Source organism: Triticum dicoccoides, chromosome 6A (assembly GCF_002162155.2).
Source record: "Triticum dicoccoides isolate Atlit2015 ecotype Zavitan chromosome 6A, WEW_v2.0, whole genome shotgun sequence".
Lineage (NCBI taxonomy): Eukaryota > Viridiplantae > Streptophyta > Magnoliopsida > Poales > Poaceae > Triticum > Triticum dicoccoides.
This window is the reverse complement of record NC_041390.1, coordinates 238,188,449-238,200,590: the sequence shown is the minus strand read 5'-3', so window position 1 is coordinate 238,200,590 and position 12,142 is coordinate 238,188,449.

Here is a 12,142-nt window from a genome sequence, read left to right as displayed (position 1 = left end):
ACCAGCATAGTGCATAAAAAGAAAAATAAGAACTAAATGCAAAAGACGCTCCAAGATTGCACATATCGCATGAATGAAAGGAATCCGAAAACATACCGATACTTGTTGAAGAAAGAGGGGATGCCTTCTCAGCATCCCCAAGCTTAGACGCTTGAATCTCCTTGAATATTTACTTGGGGTGCCTCGGGCATCCCCAATCTTGAGCTCTTGCCTCTCTTCCTTCTTCTCACATCGAAACCTTCTCAATCATCAAACACTTCATCCACACAAAACTTCAACAGAAAACTCGGTAAGACCCGTTAGTATAATAAAGCAAATCACTACTCTAAGTACTGTTGCAAACCAATTCATATTTTTTTTGCATTGTGTCTACTGTAATATAACTTTTTCATGGCTTAATCCACTGATATAAATTGATAGGTTCATCAAAACAAGCAAACTATGCATCAAAAACAGAATCTGTCTAAAACAGAACAGTCTGTAATAATCTGAACATTCACCATACTTCTGATACTTGAAAAATTCTACCAAAATTAGGAAAGATAAATTTTTTTTATAGGAAGACATTGAAAAAAGAATCAGAACCATTTGACGTTCCAGCTAAAAATGTAAAATCGCGTACTACAGCCAAAGTTTCTATCCTACACCATACAAACCATCAAGCAAATGTAAACATCCTAAAGGCAAACCTTGGCACATTATTTTTATAATACAATGGAATTGTACAAGGGGATAATTATTTTTGTTGAAAAGTTTCTATAATTAAGATTCACAAAGTTCCCATGGGCATGAACAAAGTTCAAGGACGTCCCCCATTTTCACAATGCTCGTCTCTATCACTTTCACTTTCCTTTTTGAAAAAGTTTTGGGTTCCCCTCTTTATTTTTGTTGTTTTTAAACTATATAAAAGCACTTGACAGAAATAAATGACTCTCTAAAACTTCCGGGTTGTCTCCCTGGCAGCGCTTTCTTTAAAGCCATTAAGCTAGGCATGTAGTGCTCAAGTAGTGAATCCACCTGGATCCCAAGGTATATCAAAGCCAATTTGAATCAACAATGATTTGTAATTTAGTAGTGAGCACAAAGAAACATATATCAAGCAACAACGAAGTCTAACTCTCTTCCTATGCATTGGCATGTCATAAAAAAACAATTCATGCACACCTAGTAAAGGCCAATGCATAGTATAAACAGTTTCTTGCAATTTTATCATATTGGAAACATAGAGAGGTGGAGATATAGTTCCTATCTCATAATAATTGCAAGTAGGAGCAGCAAGCACATGCATATTATATCTATCAAAATCATCATGTGCAACGGTAAAAGACAACCCATCAATATAATCCTTAATAAGTGCAAACTTCTCCGATATAGTATAATCGGGAGAATTCAAAAACATAATAGGACTATCATACGTGGGTGCAATAGCAACAATTTCATGTTTAACATAAGGAACTATAGCAAGTTCATCTCCATAAGCATAATTTATATTGGCATCTGTGACGCCCCGATTCAATCGTACACTAATCATACACGCAAACGTGTACGATCAAGATCAGAGTCTCACGGGAAGATATCACAACACAACTCTACAAATAAAATAAGTCATACAAGCATCATATTACAAGCCAGGGGCCTCGAGGGCTCGAATACAAGAGCTCGATCATAGACGAGTCAGCGGAAGCAACAATATCTGAGTACAGACATAAATTAAACAAGTTTGCCTTAAGAAGGCTAGCACAAACTGGGATACAGATCGAAAGAGGCGCAGGCCTCCTTCCTGGGATCCTCCTAAACTACTCCTGGTCGTCGTCAGTGGGTTGCACATAGTAGTAGGCACCTCCCGAGTAGTAGTAGTCATCGTCGACAGTGGCGTATGGCTCCTGGGCTCCATCGTCTGGTCGCAGCAATCGAGTATAGAAAAGGGGAAAAGAGGGAGCAAAGCAACCGTGAGTACTCATCCAAAGTACTCGCAAGCAAGGGGCTACACTACATATGTATGCATTGGTATCAAATGGATTATGGGTATCATATGTGGACTGAACTGCAGAATTCCGGAATAAGAGGGGGATAGCTAGTCCTTTCGAAGACTACGCTTCTGGCCACCTCCATCTTGCAGCAGGAGAAGAGAGTAGATGGTAAGTTCGCCAAGTAGCATCATGTACCATAATCCAACCTGATGATCCTCCCCTCGTCGCCCTGTGAGAGAGCGATCACCGGTTGTATCTGGCACTTGGAAGGGTGTGTTTTATTAAGTATGCGATTCTAGTTGTCATAAGGTCAAGGTACAACTCCAAGTCGTCCTGTTACCGAAGATCACAGCTATTCGAATAGATTAACTTCGCTGCAGGGGTGCACCACATAACCCAACACACTCGATCCCATTTGGCTGGACACACTTTCCTGGGTCATGCCCGGCCTCGGAAGATCAACACGTCGCAACCCTAAATAGGCAGAAGAGAGAGGTCAGCACGCCGGTCTAAATCCTATAGCGTAGGGGTCTGGGCCCATCGCCCGTTGCACACCTGCACGTTGCATGGGCGGCCGGAAGCAGACCTAGCCTAGCAGGCGTTCCAGTCCAATCCGGCGCACGCCACTCAGTCTCTGATGTCACGAAAGCTTCAGATGATACCACGACGTCGAGTGCCCATAATTGTCCCCGCGTAGATGGTTAGTGTGTATAGGCCAATGGCCAGACTCAGATCAAATACCAAGATCTCGTTAAATGTGTTATCTTGAAATAACCGCGAACGCCGACCAGGGCCAGGCCCACCTCTCTCCTAAGTGGTCTCAACCTACCCTGTCACTCCGCCACAAAGATCCACTCAGAGGGCCGTCGGGACAAACGTCCTTCGGACCCAATCCGTGAATCACTCGTGGGTACTCCTACGAGCCGACCCGTCTTTAGTCACCACAAGTATCATATATTATGTATATAAGTATATACCCGTGACCACCTCCCGAGTGATCACGGCCAGATAGTATAGCATGGCAGACAGACAAGAATGTAGGGCCACTGATGGTAAACTAGCATCCTATACTAAGCTTTTAGGATTGCAGGTAAGGTATCAACAGCTATAGCAACAATGACAGGCTATGCATCAGAATATGATTAACAGAAAGCAGTAACATGCTACACTACTCTAATGAAAGCAGTATAGAGGAGAGTATCTGGTGATCAAGGGGGGGGCTTGCCTGGTTGCTCTGGCAAGAGAGAGGGGTCGTCAACACTGTAGTCGTACTGGGTAGCGGCGGCATCGGTCTCGGTGTCTAGCGAGAGAAGAGGGGGAAGAAACAATAAACACAATGCAAACAAATGCATGACTATGCATAACATGACAAAGCGTGATGCTAGGTGTGCCCTAACGCGGTATGAGGTGATACCGGTGAAGGAGGGAAACATCCGGGAAAGTATCCCCGGTGTCTCGCGTTATTGGTCAGATGGAACGGAGGGGGAAGTTGCGTGTTCGCTATGCTAGGGATGCATGGCGGACGAACGGGTTGCGTATACGGGTTCGTCTCGTCGTTCTGAACAACTTTCATATAGAAATTATTTTCATCTGAGCTATGGTTTATTTTATATGATTTTTAGAAGATTTAAATCATTTTTAGAATTTAATTAATTATTTAATTTAATTCAAAATTGAATTTATGACATCAGCATGATGTCATGCTGACGTTAGTAGTCAACAAGGGTTGATTGGTCAACCTGACCAGTGGGTCCCACTGGTCAGTGACACATTTTAATTAAACCTATTAATTAAGCTAATCAGGATTAATTAGGGGGGTGGGCCCCACTGTCATTGACTGATTAACTAATTACCTAACATCTTAATTAGTTTAGTTATTTGACTAGTTTAATTAATGAAAATTAATTAATTTAATTAATTCTCTAATTAATTGAATTTTTATTATATATATATTTATTCATTCATTCTTTTAACGTTCTAGGCTGCGGGCCCTGGCTGTCAGTGGCCAATGGGCCACTTGAACGGGCGCGCTAGTTCGGGAGGAACCTGGTGACGGGTGTCAGCCCATCGGGGCTCTTGCCCAGGCCAACAGAAGGGCGCCGGCGGCCAAGGGCGGCGCTAGGCGAGGTGCGACGTGCGGGGCCAGAGGCGGGAGGCGCGGCGGACGCAGCCGGCGAGCAGCGCGCGGGCGGCAGAGGCCAACGGTCGTCAGAGGGAGTGGCGGGCGCCGGCGGCCTCACAGGCGGAGCGCGACAATGCTGAGCGTTGGCGAGGCAGAGGCGGAGGTGTGCAGCAGTAGGTCGCGGGGCCGGGCGCACACGTTGGGTGCGGCCAGCGTGGGGTGACCGCAGTCGGGGCGCGATGGCGGCTACGGAAGGACGCGAGGCGCGGTCGAGAGCTGCAGGGGGCGACGGCGCTGTAGCATGCGCGGGACAGGGGAGAGAGGAGAGGGCGTGACCCTCACCGAGTAGTGTAGGGGAGTGGCAGTGGGGGTCGTGGAGGAGGACGAAGACGACAGGCTGTAGTGTCCCCAGCGATGGGAGGCGGCGGAGGGCGGCGCCGTTCGGGGAAGCTGCCGGCGTCGGGGTCGAGCGGCTCCGGGCTCGGGGCAGTCCAGATGGGCGTTACGACGAGGAAGGGGTGCCGGCAAGGTGGTCCTGGGCGTCGGGGTCGACGGGATAGGGGCCGATCCCGATCCCGATCCAGATCGGTGGGGGGAGGAGAAGGGGATCGTGGGGGGAGTGGGGTTCGTGCGGGAGCAGTGGGGGTGGACCAGGCTAGGGTTTCTGGTCGGGGTGGGGTTAAGGGAAGCGAGGAGGGGCCGGCTGGGCCAGCCTGGTTGGCTGAGCCGACTGGGCCAAGAGGCTTAGTGGGGAAGGGGGTCTCTTGTTTTTTTAGTTTTGATCTTTCTTTTGTTTATTATATTTTATTGTTGTATGTTTATATTCTAATAAACTTAGTTTTATAAAATACCACAATAGCACCTAAAATAGTGTTTCAAAACATTCCACTCCCACAAATAATTTGGCACATTAATTAATTAGCTTGCATTGTTTACTATTTTAAAACCTTTGAATAATTGATTTAGCCCATGTTTTATTCTTTAGAGTATTTAAACATTTCATAAGAGTGTGGTTTCTCCACCATAATTCCCTAAAAATTATTTGACACCTCCCGAACATTTTAGTTTTAACATTAGAAGATCCTTACCGTTTGACTTGTTTTTGACTTTTGATTCTGAACGGAATTGAATAATCATGAGTTTAACAAGAGTAATCGTGGTGACGTGGCATCGTTAGCGTGGGAATACTGTAGCCTAATTGTCCGGGCATCACAATTCTCCTCCACTACAAGAAATCTCGTCCCGAGATTTAAGAGGTAGTGAAAGGGGGGAAAGGTTTGGTTATGAATCTAGCGGGTCTTCTCACCCTGACTTGCTCTTCTCGAAGAGGCTGGTCCAATACATTGATGTCTTCATTTCTCTGCTTCAAGTCATCATGATGAAGTCGACATCCTTTCTTCAGGAACTACATCATACTTAAGAAAGAATAAAGGGTGGGCATTCCGGGAGAACACACCTCTGCAAGGTCGACTATCTGGTCGATAACATCGATGAAGGTGGCGGAAGTAACTCTCGAATTTAAACTTACGAAAATATCGAGAGCAAAGTAAGGAGGTATCCTGGGAAGTTTCGAGCGGGCAGGCAATCCTTCGATGCCTGAAACAGGGCGTGAAAAGGGGGTTCAAAGCAATGTGAATATGTATTGTGTCTGTTATCAGAATTGATGATCTCTCGGAATGTGGCCCGTGAATTACACACGAAGCCAAGCGGGTGGAATAACTTTGTAAACAGGGGTGTGCAAAAGAACTAGGTTTCGATCATGTGGAACTGTGGGTTATGGGCCCACCATGTGGGCTAAAAGTAGGAGGAGCGGCGACATCTTGCATGGTCATGATAGCAAGGAAGGTCAGAAGGTAGCATGTCAATTATGTCGGCAACAACCTCGGTACCAAGGGCGAGGGACAAAGAGAACCATTTTCCTGCTCGTTGAACGAGGCAGACCAATAGGCAAAGTTCTCGTCCATCGGCGGTCACAGGGATGTCATCAACAATAGTAATAGGGTCTTGCTGAGAGAATTGTACAATGAGGGGTTTACATAAGTAGGAGAATATTATGCTTAGATCATATAGATCACAAGAAAGGTTAAACCAACAATGGAAAGGAAAATATGATTATCAGATTAAACAGAACAATGGAAAGGAGAATGTGTTAAAACACATATTCCAGGGGTATATCCTTCCCAAGGATGAGCAGAGCACGATATCCATGACAAGATAGAAATAGAAAACCATTTAGGTAATGGGAGAGGAATTTCATGACATTACCCAAACAACGGTGTTTGAATAATTGATAAGAAAATTTAGCATTGTGCTTCAAATGTTCTTATTGAAAATTGGAGTACCATAGACATGCTTCGAGATAGCATTGACATGGTTATCAAGTAAGGGTCGGAATTTGGATGCACAATGGATGCATCAGGAATAACTTGTAGAAATAAGTCTTACAATTTCCTCATGGAAGAATGGATAGCCTTGCTAACAAGGAAAACTATAACAATAGGTCCTCCGGCCAGGTGTGCTAGGCACGACATCACCTTACCGGGTCTCATAAAGACCAGTGTTATAACTCTTGGAAATATGTTCCAACCATCATATCTGACCGAGATTCAGATCTGATCGGTGTCAGGATAACTCAGACTCAGGATACCTGAGAAGAAAGGTGCAACACAAATTGTCGAGATGACATTGTAAGATTCTCGGGAATTGAACTGTGGGAGCGAGTTCCGACACAAGAGTTCATCATTAAACCAAGGAGAGGGTGAGGAGGTGGCTAATGAACTCAGCGACAATTCATTGAGCTTTTCAAAAGATGGATGTCCACACTTATATGAACAAGGAGATAACATTTGTCAGATCAAATGATATAACGAGGTATGTTCGAGGAAAACATACACAGTTAAACATTGGTTGAAATGTGCACACGAAATATGGGCTTAGGTAGCATGATCAATGTTTAGAATGGTGATTCAATAACCCATACACAAAGAATAAAACATCGACCATTAATTTTCAAAGCAATAGGGTTGCTAGAAGTGAACGGATATGGCAAGGAGTGAACGGATATGGAAAGAAGTATCACTTGTATCAAGAATTCTTAAGAGGTAGTGAAATTCTCACGACATTTTTGACATAAAAGATGGTAATACTCCAAGGTAAAGAGCAAATTCTGGATAGCAAGGAGCTCCATATCATGAACATGTTTGTGTTGGAGGGAAGGCAATAATGTTGTTCATGATAACACAAATCATCGAGGGCAAGGATGGTTATTCTCATCATGAATTCAATTGATATCCTGGAAAAGCTCGGAATACTGATGATGATCATGACACATTTTTCGAGAGATTTCATGAAGATGTAATTGGTTGGCGATGACATCAAGTCAAAGGAATGATGAAGCAAAAGGTTATTGAAACCATGGGTACGACTCAAACTCCAAAGCAAGCTTGCTGTCCAAAGCAAAATGATATGATGAGGAAGATCGACGTAAGCTTAACTCATCATCAAAAATTGTGCTCTGGGAAGAAGGACCAGGTAGCACAGTTAAAATCGGCACGACAAGGATATAGCCAAACAGGCTAGGAATGACGTGATTGAGTTCAAACTCGTAAGTAATGAAGGTTACCAAGAGTTGTTTAATCGCGATGCGGACTTGAGTCAGTTATTGATGTCTTTGAGTGTTAAATAACTCAGAGCCCGTGAAAAATTGGAATCAATGAGAATGTAGCACTTGATGAAGAACTCATAAGAAGTTTTGTAGTTCCATGATAATCTTGAGATACCAGGGGGGTAATACTCGACGACAAATGAAAGTAGAGGTTGGACTGGGGTATTAATCTGCAGAAGACAAGTGCTTAAACTTGCACGAGAGATGGTATTTAAAGGAGAACATGGTCGGAACCACGATTGCAAAAGGCCAGATCCCAGATATAAGATGAACTTATACCAAAGGAATGATTAATTTAAGAGAAGCTTTAATGATACGATCTACATCGTGTTCATGGGCATGAACGCAACATTAAAGGTCGACTCCCACTTCCTCAATAAATAACCTTCATTCACCTCTCGTATTTCGAAAATGATATTAGCTGTTGAAAGTTTTACCTGGTGCAATACCAGATAAATATGCCCCATGAAATCTTTCGGGTTCACACAGATTAGGGAAGGCATTGGTTCAACCCATCAGGGCATCTTAGGAACATATACCACAAACTTCAGAGTAAATAATACCAGCTCGAAAGTAGAGTATTGTTATCAAAGCAGATGATACAAATTACCAAAGGCATTATATACCCATGGAAAGGCTCAAAAGGTTATTGAATATGAATGACGATGTCGGATAGAGTCCTACAATGGATCGGGCGATCCACAACGGAGCTGATGTGAGTATCGGTACTCAGTCAGAGGAAGAAAGAATGCACGGGCATCAGATTATAGAACATCTGAATAATTTGATGCTTAGATAACAAAGGAATGATGATTTCCAAAACGAAGGATCAGAAGCAAACGCTCTGATCAAGGATGGATAAGTTGAATAGACCAGAGGCACAATTGACGGCAACTAGTTTGGTCGAGAACCAGCTCATGTTCAAACTGACGCCTGAGCCGAAAAGATAATTTAGAAGGGTCGATTGATGATTGTGTGCATTCGCACACATGTTGAATCAATAGGATCAAAATGACGGTGTCAAAAGATACTAGTGAATATTACTAGTGATATGGGAGCATCCATAATGTAATAATACAAGTATTTGCAGAGCAATAGTTTGAAGAGGTTGCTTAGAGGGTCGGATAGTATTTCAGAGTATCTTATGAAGCATACGAACAACTGGGGGTGAACGGATACTCGATAAGTGCGAGGAATTTTCAATAGGGGTATTCATGTGGTAAAGAACTGCAAGGCAGTAAGCTTAAAGGATTTTCGAAACAACGGAGATCAATTTAGGGCATCTTGTAATAACAAGAGCAACTGAGGATGAATGTATGAACGACAATTGTAGGTAGTTTTCCATAAGGGTATTTCGGTGGTAGGGAATTGTAAAGTCGATGGGCACAAGGGTCTCGTGAAAACATCGGAGAGTAGCTTCGGAATCTTCTGGCGCAGCAGGTGATCATCTGTAATAAGGGACTCTCCGGGAGGAAGTAATTACGAGAACCTAGAGTCAGAGTTAGTAAAATCATTTAACCCGAATAGAAGAGATGTCAAAGTCCCAGAGTATAGGTCAAGGAGTAAAAGATCCTACTACCACCCAATGGCGATGTGGGCTCGTAAGGCGCACAGCCATGTTAGTAAAAGTTTTGCAATGACTAGACTCAACTTCGGCCAAGGAGTGTGGAAGGGGGATTCCTACAGGCAGTCGGCTCTGATACCAACTTGTGACGCCCCCGACTCAATCGTACACTAATCATACACGCAAACGTGTATGATCAAGATCAGGGTCTCATGGGAAGATATCACAACACAACTCTACAAATAAAATAAGTCATACAAGCATCATATTACAAGCCAGGGGCCTCGAGGGCTCGAATACAAGAGCTCGATCATAGACAAGTCAGCGGGAGCAACAATATCTGAGTACAGACATAAATTAAACAAGTTTGCCTTAAGAAGGCTAGCACAAACTGGGATACAGATCGAAAGAGGCGCAGGCCTCCTGCCTGGGATCCTCCTAAACTACTCCTGGTCGTCGTCAGCGGGCTGCACATAGTAGTAGGCACCTCCCGAGTAGTAGTAGTCGTCGTCGATAGTGGTGTCTGGCTCCTGGGCTCCATCGTCTGGTCGCAGCAATCGAGTATAGAAAAGGGGAAAAGAGGGAGCAAAGCAACCGTGAGTACTCATCCAAAGTACTCGCAAGCAAGGGGCTACATTACATATGTATGCATTGGTATCAAATGGATTAAGGGTATCATATGTTGACTGAACTGCAAAATGCCGGAATAAGAGGGGGATAGCTAGTCCTTTCGAAGACTACGCTTCTGGCCACCTCCATCTTGCAGCAGGAGAAGAGAGTAGATGGTAAGTTCGCCAAGTAGCATCGTGTAGCATAATCCTACCCGATGATCCTCCCCTCATCGCCCTGTGAGAGAGCAATCACCGGTTGTATCTGGCACTTGGAAGGGTGTGTTTTATTAAGTATCTGATTCTAGTTGTCATAAGGTCAAGGTACAACTCCAAGTCGTCCTGTTACCGAAGATCACGGCTATTCGAATAGATTAACTTCCCTGGAGGGGTGCACCACATAACCCAACACGCTCGATCCCATTTGGCCGGACACACTTTCCTGGGTCATGCCCGGCCTCGAACGATCAACACGTCGCAGCCCTACCTAGGCAAAAGAGAGAGGTCAGCACGCCGGTCTAAATCCTATGGCGTAGGGGTCTGGGTCCATCGCCCATTGCACACCTGCACGTTGCGAGGGCGGCCGGAAGCAGACCTAGCCTAGCAGGCGTTCCAGTCCAATCCGGCGCGCGCCGCTCAGTCACTGACGTCACAAAGGCTTTGGCTGATACCACGACGTCGAGTGCCCATAACTGTCCCCACGTAGATGGTTAGTGCGTATAGTCCAGTGGCCAGACTCAGATCAAATACCAAGATCTCGTTAAATGTGTCATCTTGAAATAACCGCGATCGCCGACTAGGGCCAGGCCCACCTCTCTCCTAGGTGGTCTCAACCTACCTTGTCGCTCTGCCTCAAAGATCCACTCAGAGGGCCGTCGGGACAAACGTCCTTTCGGACCCAATCCGTGAATCACTCGCAGGTACTCCTATGAGCCGACCCTTCTTTAGTCACCACAAGTATCATATATTATGTATATAAGTATATACCCGTGACCACCTCCCGAGTGATCATGACCCGATAGTATAGTATGGCAGATGGACAAGAATGTAGGGCCACTGATGGTAAACTAGCATCCTATACTAAGCATTTAGGATTGCAGGTAAGGTATCAACAGCTGTAGCAACAATGACATTCTATGCATCAGAATAGGATTAACGGAAAGCAGTAACATGCTACACTACTCTAATGCAAGCAGTATAGAGGAGATTAGGCGATATCTGGTGATCAAGGGGGGGGGGCTTGCCTGGTTGCTCTGGCAAGAGAGAGGGGTCGTCAACACCGTAGTCGTACTGGGTAGCAGCGGCGTCGGTCTCGGTGTATAGCGAGAGAAGAGAGGGAAGAAACAATAAACACAATGCAAACAAATGCATGACTATATATAATATGACAAAGCGTGATGCTAGGTGTGCCCTAACGCGGTATGTGGTGATACCGGTGAAGGGGGGAAACATCCGAGAAAGTATCCCCGGTGTTTCGCGTTTTTGGTCAGATGAAACAGAGGGGGAAGTTGTGTGTTCGCTATGCTAGGGATGCGTGGCGGACGAACGGGCTGCGTATCCTGGTTCGTCTCGTCATTATGAGCAACTTTCATATAGAAAGTATTTTCATCTGAGCTACGGTTTATTTTATATGATTTTTAAAAGATTTAAATCATTTTTAGAATTTATTTAATTATTTAATTTAATTCAAAATTGAATTTATGACATCTGCATGATGTCATGCTGACGTCAGCAGTCAACAAGGGTTGACTGGTCAACCTGACTAGTGGGTCCCACTGGTTAGTGACACATTTTAATTAATCCTATTAATTAACCTAATCAGGATTAATTAGGGGGGTGGGCCCCACTGTCATTGACTGATTAACTAATTACCTAACAGTTTAATTAGTTAAGTTATTTGACTAGTTTAATTAATCAAAATTAATTAAGTTAATTAATTCTCTAATTAATTGAATTTTTATTATATATATATATATTCATTCATTCATTTTTTTAAACATTCTAGGCTGCGGGCCCCGGCTGTCAGTGGCCAATGGGCCACTGGAACAGGCGCGCCAGCCCATCGGGGCTCTTGCCCAGGCCAGCAGCAGGGCGCCGGCGGCCAAGGGCGGCGCTAGGCGAGGTGCGACGTGCGGGGCTAGCGGCGGGAGGCGCGGCGGACGCAGCCGGTGAGCAGCGCGCGGGCGGCAGAGCCCAGCCGTGGTCAGAGGGAGT